The 21,689-nt window shown below is 37.4% G+C and overlaps 4 non-coding genes across 4 annotated transcripts; all 4 read left to right on the plus strand.

The window, feature by feature from the left end:
* Positions 1-4,838: 4,838 nt before the first annotated feature.
* On the plus strand, positions 4,839-4,911 carry trnav-uac (transfer RNA valine (anticodon UAC)). The gene has a single exon. It is a non-coding gene; the product is annotated as a tRNA-Val (tRNA).
* A 104-nt stretch (positions 4,912-5,015) lies between these two features.
* On the plus strand, positions 5,016-5,088 carry trnav-cac (transfer RNA valine (anticodon CAC)). The gene has a single exon. It is a non-coding gene; the product is annotated as a tRNA-Val (tRNA).
* A 4,502-nt stretch (positions 5,089-9,590) lies between these two features.
* LOC137490960 (uncharacterized) lies at positions 9,591-18,242 on the plus strand. Its single transcript, XR_015483579.2, has 17 exons — positions 9,591-11,675; positions 11,798-11,930; positions 12,056-12,121; positions 12,213-12,260; positions 12,338-12,721; positions 12,836-12,937; positions 13,013-13,244; positions 13,335-13,508; positions 13,617-13,710; positions 13,911-14,256; positions 14,359-14,476; positions 14,679-14,770; positions 14,994-15,111; positions 15,546-15,650; positions 16,139-16,306; positions 16,978-17,158; positions 17,359-18,242. It is a non-coding gene; the product is annotated as an uncharacterized LOC137490960 (transcript).
* A 480-nt stretch (positions 18,243-18,722) lies between these two features.
* Positions 18,723-18,804, plus strand: trnas-gcu (transfer RNA serine (anticodon GCU)). Its single transcript has one exon. It is a non-coding gene; the product is annotated as a tRNA-Ser (tRNA).
* Positions 18,805-21,689: the final 2,885 nt, after the last annotated feature.

Consider the following 21,689-nt stretch of genomic DNA (forward strand, 5'->3'; position numbering starts at 1 on the left):
AAATATATGGAAAAACATGAGAGGGAAAATAATAGAAACAAGATTGGAATGTTTTGAATATTTTATAAGACACAAGGCAATTTTTACTGAGTGCATTTTAACAAAGATACAGAGAGAACAAAATGCTACATGTAAGGTATGTTTTCAAGAAGATGAAGGAATTTTACACCTGTTTTTATACTGTAAAGAATTAGAATGTTTTTACATAAAATGCCAAAAAATGCTAAAAGATTTATTGAAAGATTGGGATGAAGAACAATTGGAATGGAATACTCTTGTGATGTTCGGATGGAATATAGAAAACAAAAACAAAAAGTTTGTAAATCTTCTCATAATAATGATTAAAAAATGTGTGTGGGAAAGAAGAAATGTAGCAAAGCTGGAAAAAGTTGTTTTAAATGTGTGGAATGTACTAAAACGAAAAATGGAAAGATACATAGAAAGACTGTACTGGTATTTTAAAGGAGAAGATATGTTACCAAGCTTTTATGATGTGTTTAATGATGAAGTGTATAATGTTTTAAATGGTTTAAAGTGGAAAATACCCAAAGAGGACGTTATGTTATGAAGAATGTTTATTTTAATGTAATTGTTTTGGGAAATTTCTTGAAATATTTAAATGTTAATGTAATGTGATTATTTTTTATTTAAAAAAATAAATTAAAGGGGGCTATAGAGCAAACAGGAAGTGAGTTGGCAGCAGTAAGGAGAGAAAGGCTCTCCCCATTTTGTTTGTCTACCTTTTTGTTTATTGACCTTGAGTGTTTTTGTTTGTTTGTTTTCTTTTTGTCTTTAAAAAACACCTAACAACAGCATTTTGCTGACTGAAGGGTGGTTATGTAGTGTGTTTTATTTTTAATCATGGACAGATTCCCCGGCAACGACATGGAAATGGAGGGACTTGCACGAAAGGATAAAGAAAATGGGCTGGATAATAGACGGAGAGGTAAAGAAAATGGACTTGACAACAGACAAAGAGATAAATAAAATGAAGAGCCCGGCCAACGAAGAGGTGAGAAAGGTAAGGATAAGCAAGAGGTACAAAGAAGAGTATGCACAAAGGAAGCAACAGTAACTGTAGAAGTAGAAAATGTAAAAGATGCAAGAAGATTTGATATAACCAAAGCAGTCACGGAGCTGATTGGAGAAAGAAGAATTCTGGCGGTGAGACCCAAACAAACAAAGGGAGTATGAAGTAACAATGGAGACTGAAGATGACACCGAAATTTTAATAGACAATGGATTGACAATTAAAGGAGTGAAATCTGAAGTACGGAGGTTACAAAACAGAGACTATGTTGTTTCGTTCAAGCATCTGCCTGTTTATCTAGCAGATGAAGAAATTTTAAGCAAGCTAGAGAGTTGGGGAGAATTCCCCATATCTAAAATTAGAAGAAGATTGTATCCTGGCACATACAAAGAAGATGGAACAAGGTTTGTAAAAAACAGATTTACGAAAGAGATGGTCTCCTTACCATACAGTACCAAAATCGAGACGGCGGAAGGGCCACAGCACTTTAGAGTCATGCACACCAATCAGGTTAAAACCTATCGACTATGCATGAGCTCAGAAAATGTGATGAAGGAATGCCCAGAATTCAGGTGCTTCAAATGTGACGAAAGGGGACATTTCGCAAGGACCTGTACAGCTGTGTTGGGCCCGGATTGTAAATTGGCCCTAATACCTGCAGGGAGCTTGTCACGCTGAGTTGGCTTTGTCCGCTCGATTGACCAACGCGTACGCCTTGTTTTATCCTTGCAGGCCTAACTTCGCTGGTGAAAGCACTTGTGGGGTTTCTGTAGAGTAGGTGAAAGCACTTGTGGGGTTTCTGTAGTGTAGTGGTCATCACGTTCGCCTAACACGCGAAAGGTCATCGGTTCGAAACCGAGCAGAAACAGTGGTCTTCATTTGGCGAAAAAATAATAGCATCCACTGCCGCACTAGCAATGATCGTCGACAGGCACCCAATCAAAAAGGCTTATCTGCTTGTTGTGCCTGTAGGTTACCGTAGTGTAGTGGTTATCACGTTCGCGTCACACGTGAAAGGTCACCAGTTCGAAACTGGGCGGAAACAACCTCTGGCTTTTATGACAATTGTCAAATCAGGCTTCTGTTGGGTACTGACGTTCACTGAAAAGATTCTTTCTGCCTAGCGGTGTGAGGTTAGAAGTTTGAATTTAACTCAGTGTTTACCTCCCCTCGCGGTGTCGCAAACTTGCGTAGAATCGGATTTCATTTAGCTTTATGTTGTGCATGAGCAGGTGGCCAGTGCGTTTGCTGGCCCTCCACGGTGCAGACCGTACAAGACAGCTCTATAAAAAAAGTCTATAAATACTTGAAGCAGCACTGGCCTATTGGTTTCCGTAGTGTAGTTTTTTTTATCATGTTTGCATTACACGCTAAATGTCTCCTGTTCGAAACTGGGCAGAAGCATACAATTAGCGAACACTTTTGTCCAAAGCGACATACAATAGTGGAGGTATTCAACAAGACGAGGCAATGCATATGAAAAAGGGCTATTTATTCCAAGTAATTTTTTTGTGTTCAGAGAATTTAGTGCTGGAGTAGGAGTTTCGTTTTCTTTAGGGAGAGGGATATTCACCGGGGTTCGGGTGTACTCTGAAGAGATGGGTGTTAGCTGTCGTTTGAAGGACACCAGTGTATCCGTAATCCGAGTGGGAATGGGAAGGTGATTCCACCAGCGTAGAACATTGAATGAAAACATTGCGGAAAGTGACTTTCAGTCTCTCTGCGATGGCACTACAAGACAGTGCTCTCACCCTAACTGGAGGCTCCTGTGGCTATCACGATGGCTTTACAAGCGGAGGGTCTCCTGTTAGAAACTGTGCGGAAACGTTCAGATTTGCTTTTACGCACATTCTCCATTGGCTCTCTGCTCACTGGATGATCAACGATACAAGGGCGTGGATCTGTCAAATGTCATGACTTGACGTTGTACGAGGATTTGACGAAAAATGCCCTGCAAACCTTAAAAATCAACGCCATCCCAGGACAATTCTTTTGATCCCCTTTCGGTGCACTTGCATTAAAGCCCGCGTGATGCGGCGCTTGGTCAGTGTTACTGTATCATTCGGACATGGTGGCAGAGAGTTAAAGACTTCAGCCTGAGCGCACTGCCGCAGGATCGGTTTGTCAGAAGTGGGATTCGAACCCACTCCTCCAGGGGAGACTGCGACCTGAACGCGGCGCCTTAGACCGCTCGGCCATCCTGACATGCAAACTTGGCAGGAGCTGTCTCCTGGGAGCCACAGCGCAGTACTGTGACATTGAATGTGGTGTTTCACAGCTTGCCCAGCTCATTGGCGCAGGCAGGCAGCTAAGCTGTGCTCGCCTCCGGGGGCTGCGCCTGGTTTCAATAGCCAACACTTGACAGCTGTCATTGCTTACGGCCACACCACCCTGAGGGCGCTATAGAGCAAACAGGAAGTGAGTTGGCAGCAGTAAGGAGAGAAAGGCTCTCCCCATTTTGTTTGTCTACCTTTTTGTTTATTGACCTTGAGCGTCTTTGTTGGTTTGTTTTGTTTTTGTCTTTAAAAACCACCTAACAGCAGCATTTCGCTGACTTGAGGGTGGTTATGTTGTGTGTTTTATTTTTAATCATGGACAGATTACCCGGCAACGACATGGAAATGGAGGGACTTGCACGAAAGGATAAAGAAAATGGGCTGGATGATAGACGAAGAGATAAAGAAAATGATAGAGGTAAAGTTGGTTTTATATTCGCACATTCGTTCATTTAGAATTCTCTGTATTGTTTACCATGTTACTTTGAATATTCGATTGGAATTAGCATGCAAGTGTGACTTGAAAACAACATTAACACTGTTTATTTGACTGTGAACAATGTTGTACTTTGATAGTCATTGGCTGCTAATATGATTTTACTGTTTAGAGTTTGCAAATAATACTTTTATGAAATTATATTATTAAGGGGAAAGTCTGAATGTGTGAATATAAAACCAACTTTACTTCTATAAGAAAATGGACTTGACAACAGACAAAGAGATAAATAAAAAGAAGAGCCCGGCCAACGAAGAGGTAAAAAAGTAAGGATAAGCAAGAGATACAAAGAAGAGTATGCACAAAGAAAGCAACAGTAACTGTAGACGTAGAAATGTAAAAGATGCAAGAAGATTTGATATAATCAAAGCAGTCACGGAGCTGATTAGAGAAGGAAGAATTCTGGCAGTGAGACCCAAACAAACAAGGGAGTATGAAGTAACAATGGAGACTGAAGATGACACCGAAATTTTAATAGACAATGGATTGACAATTAAAGGAGTGAAATCTGAAGTACGGACGTTACAAAACACAGACTATGTTGTTTCGTTCAAGCATCTGCCTGTTTACCTAGCTGATGAAGAATCTTTAAGCAAGCTAGAGGGATGGGGAGTTTTCCCCATATCTAAAATTAAAAGAAGATTGTATCCAGGCACAAACATAGAAAATGGAACAAGGTTTGTAAAAAACAGATTTCCAGAAGAGACGGTCTCCTTACCATACAGTACCAAAATCGAGACGGCGGAAGGGCCACAGCACTTTAGAGTCATGCACACCAATCAGGTTAAAACCTGTCGACTATGCATGAGCTCAGAAAATGTGATGAAGGAACGCCCAAAATTCAGGTGCTTCAAATGTGACGAAAGTGGACATTTCGCAAGGACCTGTACAGCTGTGTTGGGCCCGGATTGTAAATTGGCCCTAATACCTGCAGGGAGCTTGTCACGCTGAGTTGACTTTGTCCGCTTGATTGACAAACGCGTACACCTTGTTTTATCCTTGCAGGCCTAACTTCGCTGGTGCAAGCACTTGTGGGGTTTCTGTAGTGTAGTGGTCATAACGTTCGCCTTACACGCTAAAGGTCCTCGGTTCGAAACCGAGCAGAAACAATGTTCTTCTTTTGGCAAAAAAATAATAGCATCCACTTCCGCACTAGCAATGATCGTCGACAGGCACCCAATCAAAAAGGCTTATCTGCTTGTTGTGCCTGTAGGTTTCCGTAGTGTAGTGGTTATCATGTTCGCCTCACACGCGAAAGGTCCCCAGTTCAAAACTGGGCGGAAACAACCTCTGGCTTTTATGACAATTGTCAAATCAGGCTTCTGTTGAGTACTGACGTTCACTGAAAAGATTCTTTCTGCTGAGCGGTGTGAGGCTAGAAGTTTGAATTTAACTCAGTGTTTACCTCCCCTCGCGGTGTCGCAAACTTGCGTAGAATCTGATTTCTTTTAGCTTTATGTTGTGCATGAGCAGGTGGCCAGTGCGTTTGCTGGCCCTCCACGGTGCAGACCGTACAAGACAGCTCTATAAAAAAAGTCTATAAATACTTGAAGCAGCACTGGCCTATTGGTTTCCGTAGTGTAGTTTTTTTTATCATGTTTGCATTACACGCTAAAGGTCTCCTGTTCGAAACTGGGCGGAAGCATACAATTAGCGAACACTTTTGTCCAAAGCGACATACAATAGTGGAGGTATTCAACAAGACGAGGCAATGCATACGAAAAAGGGCTATTTATTCCAAGTAATTTGTTTGTGTTCAGAGAATTTAGTGCTGGAGTAGGAGTTTCGTTTTCTTTAGGGAGAGGGATATTCACCGGGGTTCGGGTGTACTCTGAAGAGATGGGTGTTAGCTGTCGTTTGAAGGATACCAGTGTATCCGTAATCCGAGTGGGAATGGGAAGGTGATTCCACCAGCGTAGAACATTGAATGAAAACATTGCGGAAAGTGACTTTCCGTCTCTCTGCGCTGGCACCACAAGACAGTGCTCTCACCCTAATCGGAGGCTCCTGTGGCTATCACGATGGCATTACAAGCGGAGGGTCTCCTGTTAGAAACTAGGCGGAATTGTTCAGATTTGCTTTTACGCACATTCTCCATTGGCTCTCTGCTCACTGGATGATCAACGATACAAGGGCGTGGATCTGTCAAATGTCATGACTTGACGTTGTACGAGGAATTGACGAAAAAATGCCCTGCAAACCTTAAAAATCAACGCCATCCCAGGACAATTCTTTTGATCCCCTTTCGGTGCACTTGCATTAAAGCCCGCGTGATGCGACACTTTGTCAGTGTTACTGTATCATTCGGACATGGTTGCAGAGAGTTAAAGACTTCAGCCTGAGCGCACTGCCGCAGGCTCGGTTTGTCAGAAGTGGGATTCGAACCCACGCCTCCAGGGGAGACTGCGACCTGAACGCCAGCTGCTGAAGGATTGTCCATTAATATTTCACAAATGTTGAAGATGAGAGCCAATCAGAGGGATTCGCTCCAACATTGTAGCCAATCACGGTGCAGCATCTCAACATTTGCAGCCAATCGCTGACTGTAATTCTCAACATTTTCAACATTTGACCAATCAGAGTCGAGGCAATGTTAAAGCCGGGGAAGGAACTTTTCCAAGATTCACCGCTAGGTGTGTAGTCAGACAGGCTAGTCAGATGTCAATCAATTTTTCGAACTGAGCCGAAGGTACACGAAAGAAAAAACGGGGTCCTCTGGAGGCGGGTCAGAGGTCAAAAAAGTTCCTTGACCTTCAGTGATTTTCGACAAACAGCATCATTCGACAGAGCACAGCATCGTTTTGTTTAAAGTATAGGACTTTTTTCCGATAATGATTTCTTAAAAAAGGTAAGAAAATCTTCATAATTGCACATATTTATGTTTTAGTGTGTTGTATTTCAAATTTGGATACTTTAATCTAAAACCGTTTAATTTCTAGGAGAAAAAATGTCTGGAAAATCTCATAAAGCCATGTCAGACTGGATTTCACGTCTGAAAAAGTTTGCCAGCACAGGAGTTTGGCCATTAAATGAGGGCAACAGGCCAGCTCCTCGACAAAAAGGTGGCATGAGATTTATCAAAGGGTGTGTATTTCGTTTACATGATATAACGTTTGTTGAAATTTGCTTAACAGAGTAACGTTAACTTGTTAGGCTTCAGTACATTCAGTACAGTATCTGTGTAAAACATGTCATACTTGTTTTTAAATAATAATGTGTTTTAAATTGCATGTATTTTGAGATTTACATCAAATAATTTACTATAGTTTGACCGTTTATGGGAGAGATTTGAAAAGGTGGGGGAATGGATTATGTGTAGAATACAGCATGTGGTAAAAGGCCTGGAATGTTCCTTTCCAATTCCTCTTATTCTTTTTCTTATAAAGGTAAAGTTGGTTTTATATTCGGATATTCAGACATTCTCCTTAATAATATCATTTCAGAAAAATATTCTTTGCAAATTCTAAATAGGAAAATCATATTAGCAGACAATGATTAATGATTATAAAAGTACAACATTGTTCACAGTGAATTAGATAGTGTTAATGTTGTTTTCAAATCATACTTGCATGCTAATTCCGATCGAATATTCAAAGTAATATGGTAAACAATATAGAGACTTCTAAATGAACGAATGTGCGAATATAAAACCAACTTTACCTCTTATCTTTTTCTTTTTGAAGATACAAACTGTACAACTACATATTAGATAAATATTACACACATTCTAGAAACAGTGGTAAATTAATTTACAGAGCTATTGTGTGCTTTATTAAAGGAGTCATTGAGTTGAATTTCTTGTTTAGTTATAAAAGTTTTTTGTATTGTGTAAAATTATTTATTATAATTTTCATAATTTTTTCAGATTGAGAAATGCCCATTGCAATCTCGTGGGCTGAAATGCACATGTGGTTTTCACATTTAAAAGGTACATTTATGAATCAATATGTGTTTATTATTTACTAAAATGGCTTTCCTTCTTCATGATTATATGTATTTTTGTGATTATTTTTAGCAGAGTACTGCTTCTGCTGCTCCAGCACAAACGGTGCAACAACCTGCCCCTACTGTACCTGCTCAGGAGGTGATGGAGAAGAGACAACTTAGGGCCCAGCCCCTGTACTCCACCAGTGGCATCAAAGATTTCACCGGACCAACCAGGAGAGCAGCACCAGTACGTGTTGGCAGAGAGTACAGCAGGTTAGGCAAGGCAGAGGCAGACATCTGTTATGCGACCCCCACTCAGACCCAAGGCACCAGCACTGACCCAGGTCATCAGGTCATATTTACACCACCAGCACCTGGAGCATCGCTGCAGATGGTACCCAACATTTAAATCCTGGCTACACCAGGGTACCAGGGTGTGATGATGTTTCAGGGTGTACCAATGTTCCAGGCTGTGCCAATAGTCCAGGGAATCCCTATGGCCCAGGGTATCCCGATGATGCAAGGAGTGCTGATGGCTCAGGGTATCCCAATGGTGCAGGGGATGCCACTCAGACAGCCACCACTTCAGCCAACAATGTCCAGTACCAGCTCACAGCCTGCTGCATCACCGTCCACATCTGGAGCCATTCCCAAAAGACCGTACCGGAGAACTGTTCAAGCAAACACTTGTAAAAAGTGTGGGCAGTTCAAAACAAATGCCACAGGCCATAGCCAACTCAGGGGCAGGGTGTACTGCCCACAGACTGAAACTTTAACTAAAGAAGAGTGGCTAGAGGAAATGAAAAGGACCAATCCAAAATAATGTGTTTGTTTGTGTATGTATATAGTGTAATAGTTCTTAAGTTCATTCAATTTCACTTGCTGTTAGTTTATAATTTTATTTCACATTTTCTTTAAATAGTGTGTTTATTTTGTTTACATTTTATTTAACTTTTATATTATTTATGTATGTGTGTGTGTGTGTGTGTATAGTGTTTACAGTTTATAACCATAATAATTCAATTTATTCTATTTCACTTGTTGTTTTTTTGCACATTTTACTTTTTAATAATTTATTTTGTTAACATTTTATTTAACTTATTTATATATGTGTGTGTATTTATATAGTTTATAACCATAATAGTTCTACAGTTTATTCTATTGCACTTGTTGTTGGTTTCTATTTTATTTCACATTTTATAAAAATAATTTATTTTGTTAACATTTTATTTAACTGTTTATTATTGATGTGTATGTCTATAGTTTATACAGTTTATAACCATAATAGTTCTTCAATTACCTTGTTTGATTCTGTTTTATTGCACTTTTTATTTAAATAGTTTATTTATTTTGTTGACATTTTATTTAACTTATTTATTATTTATATGTGTGTGTATGTATAAAGTGTATACAGGTTACAACCATAATAGGTAAATTTATTCTATTTCACTTATTGTTGGTTTCTAAATTTATTTAACATTTTATTAACATTGTTTATTTATATTGTTAATACTGTATTATTAATAACTAATTTATTATTTTTATATTTTCTACTCTATATTCATTACTGTTCTGTTGACAATTGTTAGATAAATAATGCATATATAAATAACTGACTACTTGACTTTTAATTCCATATACACTATGCACACTTTATACACACACATACATATGTATATATGTGTGTGTGTGTGTACACTATATACTCTATGACATTTTTATAGATCATTTGTACATCAAAATACAGAACAATAATAACCATAAGCATAACAATGCTACAACAACTACTAAATAGTGACACATTCAAGTTGGTATGCTTTATTTTTCATGAAAGAAAGTCAAAAAACACAAGAATAAAGTGCTTAGGCATATTTTATTTACCTTGGAGCATTACACATTTAAACAGTTAGTTTATTGAGTAATAATAAACCAATAACAATAAAGCGTCTTTAGCTGGATTCAAACCCTGTTCTTGGTGAGCACCTGCAATACAAATCAATGTAACTCAAATTGCGTTGTTTTAACAAAGAACAGTATCACTATGCGTGACATAAAGCAGGTGCAGGGAAGGCGTGTCCGGGAAGCTTAGAATTCACCCTTTCTTTTCTTCGTTTTTTCCCCCTCTTCTTCCCTTTTTTTCTTCCCCCCTTTCTTTCCTTCTTTCTTGGACGATTGTTCCCCAGCTTGAACGCAACGTGCTGACCGCTGGACCACAACAGCAATGTTAAGGTTTGTATGGCCGGAATAATACTTAATCCTCATCATTACCCTGCAGGCTAAAGTTTACTCATGCGGCTGCGAGACAATAAATAAGAAGAGCGGAGCTGCGGCAAAATAATGGATAAAAAGAGTGAGGCTATGGTCAAATAAATAAATAAATGAAAAAAAGTGCGACTGCGACTGCTGCTTTCTCCGTTCGCCATGCTGGAGAGGAACAGTCTGCGCAAATAGAGCGCAGAGTGGGTGTCCTTGACTACAGCTCTCCTCTGATTGGCTGAAAGGTACGAGTTACCCTGCCTCTGGCAGGAAAGTCTCAAAAATACACACACACACATATCCAGGGGGAGTCGTACGTGAAAGAGGATTTGCACATTCTCATTCAGGATGAACTCGCAAGTTTTAAACATTCAAAACTTTTTGTACACTCTTATACATTTGCAAATGGTGTTTTGCACTTGTGAAACGTATTTTATGAAAATGTATTTTTATTTTGAGCACAAGAAATTTTTTTGTGAATATAAATAAATTTTTTACGCATGTGAATTTGGTTTTATGCACGTGAATTTGGCTATGCATGTGTACATCCAACCCTATCTCACAGCGAAATCGTACGAATTCGTACGTAGTAACCAAATGGCTAAATCGTACGAATTCATACGAGCTGGGTCGTACGAATTCGTATGATTTATTCACCGCCTTTAGATCACCTGTAAATTCGTACTAATTCATACGATTTAATCAAGCGCCTTCTCATGGGTTTTTTTCTTCTCGTTTGCAAACCATCGCGATATTTACTGCAGTTTGCATATGCCACTTCTTGGTAAGTACACTGTAACACGGCTCCTAAATGTTCTATATAAGTGCATTAGCAGTAATTTATCAATAAGAAATTAATGTTATTGTTTGCTGGATGTCATCAGTCATCTGTGCGTCTGTATTTTTGTGCGTTTCTACCTTGTGACGTATACCCGCGTAAAATACTATAGTAATTTATAGTAAATACTAGCGAACGGTTTTGTTGATTCTTGAGTTGCTATGGTAACTAAACAGCTGCAGTAATGTAAACAAATTACTCAATACTTTACCACGTTTTAACTAGGGTATATTATATACACCAAAGTTACTGTGGTAAAAGCTTGTATACCACGGTACTTTTTTCCCAATAGTCAATACTACAGTATGCTGTAGTATTCATTATCAAAGTCTTGTATTGCAAGTTTTAAAATATAATGCACTTTGCTTTATGATTCAAAACGTTGCAGTATTTAATGCAAATTATTATAGTTTTTTGTACATGTGGAAATGCTTATGTATAGTTATTTACAATACTGTTATTTGCTTTGTCTTGCAGATACTCTCACTCCCAACACATTCATCTATCCTTCACTCCATTAAATACAACACAACGGCTCTTTTAAGAGCCATCATTAGCTAAAATCTCACTCAATTTCTCTCTCTCTCTCTCTCTCCCTCTCTCATACTCTTCATCTTCTTCTCACACTCTCTCTCTCTCTCTCTCTCACACACACACACACATACACACACAATTTATATTTTCACTTTTTTTCTCTTCAATATGGCATCTTGTCAAAAGTCAGATTTTGACCAGTTATATGAGGAAGCTGCCATTCTTACAAGGGAACTTGAATGCAAAGCAGCAAATTCTGCACTTAAAGCAGCTACCAGGGAGGCTGAACAAGATCTACAAACGTTTAGCCTTCCACCAGTAATGTTTTTTTTTTCAAGCAATTTATTTTATATTATTTTAATAGCTTCATTGAATCGTAGTTTGTTAGCTGTTAATAGATATCAAAGTTTTTGCTTAACATCCTATATATGTCTTTTTAGTTAAATACACAGAAGACCAAACGTGTCTGCAGCACCCTTCCCAAACCAGTTTCATTTGTGGAGAGGGATCAGTTTGGTCATCTTGTGCCTAAACGGAGAAGGCAGAAATCTTCTAAGGCAAACATTTGCGATGGTATGGCTATAATAAATTTAGCATATTGTGTATTATTGTAGTGGACACACACATATTTCTTATAATGTGTAGCACCATCATACATTTTCTGTAATGTATAATTATATAAATCTAAATTTTTTTAGCTACAGTGATCAATAGTGCAGGTATGTCTTCATCTTTGGAATCTGGGTAAAGAGACATTGATCATAGTGAGTAATGACACCAACAATTTTCAAAGTAACTAGCCATGCATGGTTATTATTACTATTTTGTCATTTGCCCCATTGTTCTTATTTGAAGGTCCATCACTGTCTGCTCACACTGTTTGGGCAGCAGCGGTAAACATTGGTAAGTATTTCCCTGTAATGGTCAGTCTAACCAACCGCCATAAACACTATAATAGCATTTATTTTTTCCTAATACAGAAACTCTTCATCAAGAAATTGAGGACCTGCTAGGTGATACTGATGACATTAAGTGTTCAATTCCGACTTCCTCAAACACATGGGCAAGTCGCATTGAGCAGTCTAAAAAGAAGTGGGCAGCTTTAAGGCCTGAGATGCTGGATTCTTTATTATCTGCTGAATATACCGAGATTAGGCAGTGCCAGCACTGCCTACTGAAGCGATCTGTCATACGATGTAAAGACTGCATTCCCAAGCAGCTATTATGTCCAGAGTGTGATATTTTGCTCCACAAAAGAAAACTTCACAACCGTGAAACTGATGTGGAAGGATTCTTTAGGCCCATATCCCCAAGTACTTTGATTAAGATGGATAGCAGAGGACAATTTCTATTTGAAGAAAAAGGCATGTATATGTTTTTTTCTTTTTGTTTATAATCTTGAAACTTATCGTATGGATTTCTGTTACAATAATGATGCAGCAATGCTAATCATATTAAGGTTTGAAATTTGTTTCCAGATAGCCTTTTGCCCCTTGAGACACCTGAAGAAATTTGCAACTGTTCAATTGATTCCATTGTGGTGTCAGAGGGTAAAAAGGCAATTCTCATAGGAATTGATGGTAAGCTGAGAGGATTTAAAAAAAAAAGTTTAATATTTCTATTATAAATGTATTATATATACTTTATTTCAATAGGTCGTTACAATGTCAGCTTGCCAGAATTCAAATGCTTAAAATGTAACGTGAGCAGAACAACCAACATTCCACTGTTGGTCCGCTCTGGATACTGGCCTGCCAAAGCAAGCTGCGAAACTATTTACAAAATAGATGTCTTTGTGTCTTATGATCACATTAAGCTGACTGCTCCTGGAATGTCCAGACAGTCTTTTACCGGTTTACTGGAACAGCGGACAGAGTTCTTTGGCCGAGTATCAATTAAAACATTTTCAGAATAATTTCTTTCTCAATTTTGGCAGTGCAATATTTTCTTATTGAGTTTATGGTTTTTGTTGTTTTTTGGTGGAAAGATCTGTGCTGTTGCATTTCAAAGAAGCTATTTTGAGTGGAGATACTGTCAGTTTGAAATTGATCAGCTCTGTGGGCTAAAAGTGTTCGACTGTCCAGCCTGTTCTCCATTTATGCTAGCTGTGTCAGTAGATGGCAACAGGAAAATGTATCGCTTCAAAAGAGGGTAGGTGAATTTCTGTATCTGTGTGAAAACCATTTCTAAAAAATATTCAATACCAATTGAATTCAATACCAAAGCTTTTAATTAAATTGTTGTGTATCTATTTTATAGAGCTGAAGACCATGGCCTGTTTAAGGGTGTCTTTGTCTGTGAGGATGAAGATGTTTCCAAGTTCGTGGACTACATTAATAATAAAACAAAGCATGTAAGTTCCATTATTCCTTTAACAATTGTAATTTTTCATCGCCAAATAAAGTAAAATAAAAATGTTAAAAAAAAAATGTTTATTGTTAAATGTGTTTATCTGTTAGCATATTTTTGTACACAGACACAGATTCACATATGTAATTTAATACTACATTGTTGAATCTTCATGTTTCTTTTACTTTGTTATCATTTGGTAAGTCATCTGGCAAAGATGTTTGTGGATCAAGTCAATGGACTGCAGCACGAGTCTGTCCCAATGAAAATCAACAAGCTGGATGAGCAGGGGATGGAGGTAGCTGTCTGTCGGCATGGTGTGCTCCTAAGAAGTTTGAACATGATGAGAGGGGAAATATTTGCATATCCCATGTTTCTACAAAAGGAGCTGACACCACGCAATGTGCAGTTCATGTGCACTGATGTAATATGCAAGTACTGGCCATATCTGCAGAGAGTAGTTAGAGACTGTCCAGAGCTGTCTCCTCTCCTGGATATGAAGCCATTCCTGTCAGTGATGCATGCAAAGGCCCACTCCTGGAAATGTGAGGTAAACTATTTTCCAGAACATGAAGGTATCTGTTTGTGACTTGGATGCTTCTATGGTCTGACATGGTTTAATTCTGTAAAATATTTCACTTCCACTCTCAAGATTAAATGGGGTGGTCGAAACCAAGAAGGAGCAGGCACCACCCTGGGCGAAGAGGTCGAACAAGTAAACAGCTTCTTGTCAAGAACTGCTATATGCAGTAAATACATGACCAAAGGAGGTAACTGTATGACTGCAAACATATTCAAAGTACACAAATGCCAGATTTAGGATAAAGTGATTGACAAAATGAATTTCTTTTTTTTTTTTATTATTCAAATTTTGACAAATTCTATATCATTCACAAAGGTGTGATACAACTACAAAACTAGTATGCAACATTAATGTGAGCTTTTGATGATTTATGTTTTTTTTTTTTATAGCTAGAACAGACATGATTACTATTCAGGCCATGGCATGGAATAAACGCAAAATTGAGAACCTTGCAAAATTGTTGTCCCGAAGATTACAAAAGGTATATTTCTAAATTACTTCTCTCTTACTTAGGTGGAAATGTAATAATTTTTTTGCTAACAAATTTGGTATCCATTATAAAACATGAAAACCATAGTGAATTTCAATTCAAGTGTACTTGTTATAAAAAATGTTCTACTCTACTTTTATTTTAAAATGCTCATTAAATATCCCTTATATTTTTGTTATAATACATTCACCTTTATGGTATTGTCATTCATTAGACACAAGCAAAAATTCAGGAAGCTTCCAGAAACATTACTGCATTAAAGACAGAATTGGCAATGACAGATGACACGCTTAAAGCCTGGAGCAAAGAAATCCAGGAATGGGCTGATACAGGTAGGTGTGTGTGTGTGTGTGTGTGTGTGTGTGTGTGTGTGTGTGTGTGTGTGGTATACTTGGGTATATATATGATACACATACATAGAAACTTGGTGACATAAATATTTAAATCTATATATATTTTGTATTTCATATATATATATATATATATATATATATATATATATATATATATATATATATATATATCATACAAGTGTTTATTTTAAGACATAACAGTACACACACATTTATTATACATAAATACATAACTTATTTTTGATGCAATTAATCACGGTAAATTTTTTTGCCCTGCAGTAGTTTTAAGCCTTTCATTGACATAATTTAGACAGCTGACAGTAATGATGTGTAAAATTGTTTATTATTGAAATTACATTCCATACCTTTCATATAATCATGATGTGCATATGTATGTCTTATCAACAATTTAGCAACAAGTGAGGCGAACATGGGCAGTGACCAGGGGCTCCAAAAGACGATTGAGTCGCTTTATGAGAGCATCAGGCAGAGGAAGCAAGATCTTTACCGTCAATCAGGTTATATAACTTTAGATATTATTCAAACACATTTGTTGGGTTTTGTCTGATTAATCTGACCTGATTGATTGATCTGATTGTCTGAGTATTGAAATCCGGCTTCTTAAAACACATGGTCAATTTCCATGGTCCAGGCCAAAAAGAAGTGGGCAGCTTTGAGGCCTGAGATGGTGTAGTCTTTATTAATAGCTGAGTATACAAAGATTAACTCCTGTTGGTGACTGTTGGCAGTAATCAGGGTTGTATAACCTGGCTGAACATGTTCAGTGAGCCTATGTTGGAGAATTCTGAACATGGCAGTTATTCTTCCTATATTTCTAAATCATCAAAAATCCAACAAAAGTTTTGATGTTTAAGGTTTGTCTGCATGTTTGTTTTAACATTGTTGCATTATTTTATAATATTTGTTTTATAAGAATTGGGAAAGCACAAGTTTGATGGGAAAAAGGTTTTAAATTGTCTTTTCATATTTATTACATATTTTTAAGATGGAAACAAGAGAAGACACAAAATCCGCAGAAAGATTTGGGAGGAAAAAGCTAAATTCATTGCAGCTATTGATGAATACAACAGGGCAGCACCTCAGAAATTGCAGTCAGCTGACACAATTCTGGCATCCGAGGGCTATGCATGGCCGTGGGTCTTGGATGAGCGTGGTATGTCTTGCTATCAGTTTAAATTTTGATGTATGGCCTGTGGTTATGTGTCACTTATCTGTTAACAGTGGGTATTAGGGCTGCTCAAAAATGTAATATACCATTTATTGCATACATATAGTAAGTTGTTGATCTGTCCATGGGGACAGTAAGATGGGGCCTTAATTTATTTGTACCTTTTCAGTGGGGACTATTATTTTTTTTGACTAGACTGGCCCAAAGGTGAATCATGAGCCTCGGAGCTAAATATAAATACTAATGACAAGAACAGAGACAAGAGGAAAAAGACAACAGAATGAATGACTTGAAAACTTGAAACATATTCTGATTCTTATTGTCTGTTGTAATTTTTCTCTAATTTATGTAGTGGTTAGTCAGAATCACTATCTGTCTGTTTCAAGTTGTTTTATATGCTTTCCGCAGTGTATATATACGTTTTGTTTATCAGTTATTGCAGCTAGCAACTTGTATATCATAACAAATAATGTGATGCCCTAAAATTGAGCATCCATCAATATACTAAAATCCCTTTTTGAGAGTTGTCATTAATGAAATGTGTAGTACATTCATCATAACTCTGATTTGTAAAAACTTGCTAAGTGTACTTATATAGATAACTAACATTTTAAAAGTTGGAATCACCATTGATGCTTTTGGAAACATGTTCACAGATAATCTTGTCATCAAAAAAAAAGGCATTTGACCAACTGATGCTGCTGAACCGGCTTACTGAATAGGAGTGTGTTGTCCTGAAAGAAATCAGAAATCACTGGAAATGCCTCAAAAGAGACCATTCTCTTCTAAATGATCTTTCAAGTAACATCGATAATGATAAAGAACGGAATAGGAAGTGTTTCATACCTTTCTGTTAATATTTCAAAAATATGACCATAAAATCATGTTTTTAACTGAAGCTCTACTAACTGGTTATATATATAAATAGCTACTGCTTTCATCTTCTAAATACGTTCACATATGCTTTAATTTCTGCAAACAATTACAGTAGAACACTTTTAAGAAGTGAGTAATTATTGTGCTTTTTTATGTTACAGAACTGGACTGTGGACTTTCTGAAAAAGGAGTTTTAGGACTTCGCTCTGTACTTCAGAAAAGAATGTGCTACCTCAGAACCCACATGTCCTCGCTTCAACAACTGTACACTAGTGTTCTTAACAATTGTGTTGAGTCTGCGAACATTATTGATGATGATTTTCTCGAAATGGATGAGGTGGATATCCAGTTTAGTTCAGACTATGATGATGAGGAGGTGGATAACGCTGAACTGTCATTTGAAATCTAAGCTAAGCTAAGCTTAGAGGAGAGAAAAAAAGGACACACCCGCGCTTTTCTCTAGAGTTTTGCTCCAACTGTAATAGTTGGATGATTGGATATGATGTAACTTTATTTATAAAAATAGTCAAACAGTCTAGGGTGAAAATCAGGAGCAAACAACAGTATAAGGAGTAATCTAGAGAGGAATCCACATGAGTCACATTTCCAAGCTACAATAATTTATTTGTTTGATTACATGAGCTGCAAATTGTCCTTCATTTGTTAGGTAACATGGGGAAAAATGCTACGTCTGGGCATTTTAATATGAAAATATTGTTTTTGTCTTTGAATCCTTGTGTGCCTTTAAATTCGTTTTGTAAAAATTTTTATTTTGGACATGCTTTTATTCAAATGAAGCGGTAAGTCTTTTTTCCACATGGATGATTTGAAATTATGTCTACCCTTTTTTGTATTTTATTCCTGTGAGCAATGTGTACTGTAAATTTTTAAATGCAAGAAATATATATATATATAAAAGATAACTCATTGTTTTAGTTTACATTATGTGCAGAATTTATTGCAGGAGTATTTTCTTGTATAAACAACCTTTTGTCAGGTATTTCTTGTAAGCACAATAAATGGATCTCTTGTTTGTTGACAAACAGTCACGAAAGTAGCTCTGATGACTTGTACATATCATCATAAGGCCTGTAGGCCTATAGAGAGTTTGAGTTTGTTATTATCTAGTTCCAGCACCAGCATTGTCTGCCCATTCACTTTAAAACAGTGATACACACACTGTTAGACCTTACCAGGCTTTTTTACGGTATTGATTTTAATAATTGATAAATCCAATTATCACTACACTCTTATCGTTTTGAAGGATGTTGGTGCAAAATTTAACATCATCTTTACCGAAAATAGCAGCAAATACATACAGAAATGCCATAGTACAGCCCCCAACATGAAAGTGAGTACATACATGACGGGTGGCCGAGTCCATCGAATCCCATTTTTGTCGTTCATTTGATCTGTCGTTCATACGGCAAAAATGAAAGTCATCTTACCGAAAATAGTTGCAGAAACATACATATACAATTATGTGCCACAGTCCGGCCTCCACCAAAGAAGAAGGAAAATATGTGACGAGGTGACCAAGTGGTTAAGGTGATGGACTGCTAATCCATTGTGCTCTGCACGCGTGGGTTCGAATCCCATCCTCGTCGCTCATATGTTCTGGCTTTCGAGAGATCATGGTGTTTCTGTAGAACTACTTTTACTCTCACTCTTTTAGCGTTTTGAAGAATGTTGTTGCAAATACATTTGGCCATCGAATCCCATTCTTGTCGTTGTCATGCTCTGTCGTTCATATGGCAAAACTGAAAGTCATCTTACCGACAATAGTGGAAGAAACATATGTAACCCTAGTGAAATCGTTAAAGTATAATCATATTATTATTATATCTACAAGTCTTTATAAATATAATAAACGAAAAAAAATTCATGTATACAAATGTAGTTTGAGGTAAAGTAACAACCAATTGTAAGAGCGGGTTGTTAGCTCTGCCCCTTCCAGCTTGCCGGCAGAGAGAGACAGAGCAGAGACGAGACCGGTTGGCAGAACAATAGAAAGGAGCAAACTTGAACAAACAGATTAAAATACAGTATGTTATGATTCCTAAACAGTTTAAAAGTGATTGTAGTTGTACTAAATCAAGTTGTACCTGCAAAATAGTTGTTATTTAGTGTGTTAATGTGTTTAAGAGTGTGTTGAAGTCAGACTGCATGTTGCATTGCGTTTACAGTGCGCTGACGCCATTTTGCAATCGCGTGTGTGTGAGAAGACCATAGAGTGATATAGACATCGTGAATTTGACAGGTATCCCATTATATTAGCTCATTTTATGGTAAACATGTGTGTGTATGTGTTTTATTTGTTCTACGTGTTGTATATTTTGTATGTTTTTGAAATGATTTTGAACATATTAAACTTATTTATAAATTCTGGTCTGTGATAAGGCCAAGTTTTTTTCTGAGGACATTTTCCCAGTTTCACTGGATTCCTTGTATTGATGGCGAGCCTCCTACGTTGACCTGGAAAATTGTGAAGTACACATATTTCAATTTATCCACATTTCACCGGATAAAGAAAGAATGTGCCAAAAAGTTAATTCCTTTATTGGACTGCGATTTTTGAATACAGCTCTAAAGACTGATTTTCTTGGAGGGAAAAAACAGAACTTTATCTGAATTGAACTGATTTCACCAATTTCAGAGTGAACAACGACACAGATTTATTTGTGTTATTTTATGGATTCTTTTGTTTTCACTTGAATTCATTTATTGTGATTTGTGTTTGATTTAAATAAAATAAAATAATTGTAAAGTGGGTGCACCCTGGGGTTGTGTATAAATAGTTATGTTACTGATGTAAGTATTGTTTACTAAGACAAATACGAAAAGGAAAAAATTCATACAATCTAAAGTAAAACTATTTTTGTATTTAAAACATTCAACAACAGTTTGTCTTTGGTTATTGCTCAGTTTCACCCCCATCCCCCTTTACTTACCTTGTAATCTTCTGGTTTTATTGTCTGGTCCAATAATAAATAAATATAGTACACCTGTTACACTTGGATGGGAGACCGCCTGGGAATACCAGGTGCTGTAAGCTTTTCGAAGTCCTTCATTTGGCAGCTGATAGACTTCCCCGTGTCACAGCTTCGCTGCCATTATTTTTTCTCGCCTTCAAGGGCATTGTTTCTGTCGGTGCTGTGTCGATGCCAGCTGAGCTGCGCTCGCTCCCTGGTGCTGCGCCTGTTTCAAATAGCCAACTCTTGACGCCCTCTTTTGCTTACGGCCATACCACCCTGGCAACGCCCCCTTGAGTTTGACTGAGTCAGTGCTTTCAAGGAAGTGTGAGGTGGCAGTAGGGAGAGAAAGGCTCTCCCATTTTGATTTTCTTTATTGTTTTTTTTTCTTGATTTTGCTTATAATAAATTATAATCATTTTGTTTAGTTTTAGTTAAACCCCAGACAGTGTTATCTGTTTGAGGTTAAAACTTTTTGAAAGGATGGACACTTTGGCAAAGGAATTGGAAATGAATATGGACAATGGCAGCATGGACAAAGCTACTCCTGAAGATAACAACACAAGAGATTCAAACAATGGCATCGACAATAATGACACATGGGCAACTGTTGTGGCAAGAAGGAGGAGAAATAAATCAGACACAAGCAAAGAAGGAAGTGGAGAAATACAACAAATGAAAGGTAAAGCAATTGCTGAACGTTTAGAAAATACCCAACAAACAAGTCAAAGAAATGAGATGATAAACAAACTGAAAAGTCAAGCTAGATTTCAGCGACAATATAAAAAAGAAACAACTTTGACATTGACTGTGAAAGATCCTGAAAATATCACCGTAACTATGATTATAAAGGCTGTGGAAGATAAGACTGGAATTGGAAAATTGTTTGGACTGAGGAAAAAGTCCAATTTTGACTATGAACTTACTATGGAAAATGAAACGGACTGTGATCACTTAATGGATGGACTGATGATTAACCAACAATTCTGCGAAATATCAAAACTCTGCGCAACTGAGAGAATGGTTTCTTTTTTGAACTTACCCAACTATATTCAAGATAGTGAAATCATCCAAAAGCTTGTGGACTGGGGAGTTTCTCCAATTCTCTCTCTGAGAAGAAGATATCATCCAGGAACAACTGTGGCTGATGGAACAAGGTTTATCAGGGTGAAATTTCCAAAAGAAGTCATGAGTCTTCCTTACAATGTAAAGTTTGATACAGAGGAAGGACCAAAATATTTTAGAGTCATACATGATCAGCAGATAAAAACATGCAGATTATGTGGAAGTGCTGAGCATGAAAAAAAAAGACTGCCCACAATTTGTGTGTAGAGAATGTCTGGAGCAGGGGCATTTTGCGCGGGACTGTAAAGCCCCACGGTGCCAAGGCTGCAAAAAGACAATATTGTGGTGCAGATGTGAATCGGATGAGGAAGAGACTGGAGTTATGGAAACGAACAAACAAATGGAGAAATCAAGCAATGAAGAACGGAAAGAGGAAGTACAGGAATTACCACCGG

Source organism: Danio rerio, chromosome 4 (assembly GCF_052040795.2).
Source record: "Danio rerio strain M-AB ecotype USA chromosome 4, GRCz13ab, whole genome shotgun sequence".
NCBI classification, from domain to species: domain Eukaryota; kingdom Metazoa; phylum Chordata; class Actinopteri; order Cypriniformes; family Danionidae; genus Danio; species Danio rerio.